The 2,285-nt window shown below is 44.2% G+C and overlaps 1 pseudogene; it reads right to left on the bottom strand.

The window, feature by feature from the left end:
• Positions 1–789: 789 nt before the first annotated feature.
• On the bottom strand, positions 790–1,834 carry LOC101709692 (ELL-associated factor 1 pseudogene; annotated as a pseudogene).
• Between the last annotated feature and the right edge of the window lie 451 nt (positions 1,835–2,285).

Below are 2,285 nucleotides of genomic sequence, written 5' to 3'. Positions count from 1 at the left end.
GGAACTAAAAGCCTCAATTTGACTGAGTCACATGCATCAACATAGTGGCTGCTGGCTTAATCTGCTCACTCACTCAGCCTAAAGCATTTAGGGGCTGTAAGGATCTGAATTCTAGCTGGAAGTACTTAGGGCTTTTGTCTTTTTGAACCCAGTAAAAATGCTCATGAGCACTGTAAGTTCCATGTATAAAAATCTCTGATTCCATTAAGTGAAACTCAAGGGAGGGAACATGGACTGGGAACAGAAGACTGGTCATAAACCAGCCACGTGTTTCCGTTTCCTGTAAATGAGGGGATTGAGCTAGAATATCTTCGGAGTTCAACCCAGCTGACGCTCAAAGACTCCCCTGAAGTTCATTTCTACCCAGGCTTGTCAGGCTGGGTCAGACAAACTTCCTTACTACTTTATGTCAACAATTTAAAGTGTTTGGAACATATTTCTATGATGCAGTTTGAGGTCTCCCTCTTCTTCCTTATCCCTCAGACTGTTTCATCTCACTGGCGCAGATCGTTTCAGGTCTACTGGCCAAACTAATGGCTGCTGAGATTAGAAACCGAATCGCTGACCTGGTGAAGACATGGCCTTTGAGTAACCTAGGCCAGGGCACCATTGTGTTTTTCATTAAAAATGTTAACCAAATAGAAACATAATTCTGTTAGATCTTCTATAGATCTACTTAAACTTTGTAATAGGAGATTATTCAAAAATTACATGAGAAAAATCACCCTAATCACTTTAACTTAATCACTAAGTTAAAGACTTGAATATCAGAGAGTTCCAAGACCTCAAACTCCTTATAGGCTCTGATCCACAACATTTTCCTTGTGGCAATGGACTCCATGCAAAAGCAGCCTGGTCTTGTCACATCATGTTTATGCACCGGAAGTAGATTTCGAAAGACCGGGTGCTAATCATCACTGCCAGACTCACTCAACTGCAGGTCATTTCTGAAGGTGTTCATGAGCTGGCTGCTTCCTTGTGGCTGGCTGGTTCCATTGGCAATGGCAGGCCTGCAGTTGCAGGGCTGATGGTGTGACGGCTGTGGAGGAGAGGCCGGGCCCATTGTCCTCGCCTCCACTGCTGGAGCAGTCATCATCACCTCCGGAGGAGCTCTCGGAGTCTGAGGAGCTGCTCCCACTGCTGCTGTTCATCTGCTCCATAATGTCAACTTCGGCCCTCAGCTCTCTTTTGATGTCATCCAGCTGAGGTTCAGGCGAGGGGTTGTCCTTCAAGGGAGAAGTTCTGGGTCCAACTGGAGGCTGCATTGGAGCTCTGAATGGCACAGGAGGTGGAGGTGGCTGTGACGGCGGTGGGGCTGAGTGGGCTGCTTTTCCTTTCGAGCCTGGATTTTACTGCTCCCCTCAGCTCTGGTCCTCTTGACCTGAATGCTACTACTGAGTTTCTCCGGTACATATTCACCAGTGTCATGATTAATAATAAGCACACAATCTTTCTGATAAGGCCGTTTGTTCCCCTTGAACACAGTCACTGGTGGTGTGGATCCAGGAATATGTGGCCGAGTAATTGTGACTTCATCTCCTTTGCCAACCTGCAGCTCTCTGTCACAGGAAGTGTCTATAGACTCTGGCTTAAAATCATAGCGAATGGTGTGGAAGGAGGCCCGCAGCCGCTTCTCGAAGCTCTCTCTGAGACGCAGGCAGTGTTCCTCACAGTCCAGCAATGCTGCAGCCCCAGCTCCCGCACCAGCGTCCCGGAGGGAGTGCACCTTGTGCCCTGTGCCGGGGGGTGGGACAGGAAACAAATCTCCTCCGTGTCGGGGTGCGGCTATGTGTATTCTTTCAGAGTTTCTATTTGTGTTCAAACATGCCTGCATGTTAAAGATGTACAAAAATAGATGTCATTCTTGTGTGATTTTTCTCTAATCTGAATTGATATTTTATTTTATGTTACGTAGAAAATAGACATTGGGTATGTGTTTATCAATCTTTGTGTCCAACAAACTATTCTAACAAGAAGAGATTTGCAAAATCACATCACAGAACAAAATGAGTCAGCTTTCAGAAAAACAATTATAATTCTCAGGAATTTCTGTGACTTCTTGAGCGTAAAAAATAGTAGGAAATTCATTAATAATATAATTAAATCCTGCATTTTAAAATTTTAATGTTACAGCTATTAGAAATACAGCCAATTTTTATTTATTCAAGAGCTGATTAACCAGACCTAAAGTTTTAGTTACTATTTCTTTTCCACTCCATGCCTCCCATTTCTTGCATTTTGGTCAATTACAAAGCATGTGAACTTAGAAATGAAACTGTTGCCAG

Source organism: Heterocephalus glaber, unplaced genomic scaffold, assembly GCF_053883595.1.
Source record: "Heterocephalus glaber isolate CG9 unplaced genomic scaffold, H.glaber_assembly_v1.0 deba00000809, whole genome shotgun sequence".
In the NCBI taxonomy this organism is placed as follows: Eukaryota; Metazoa; Chordata; class Mammalia; order Rodentia; family Bathyergidae; genus Heterocephalus; species Heterocephalus glaber.
The sequence above is the reverse complement of the archived record's forward strand: the minus strand, read 5'-3'. Positions and strand labels throughout refer to the sequence as shown.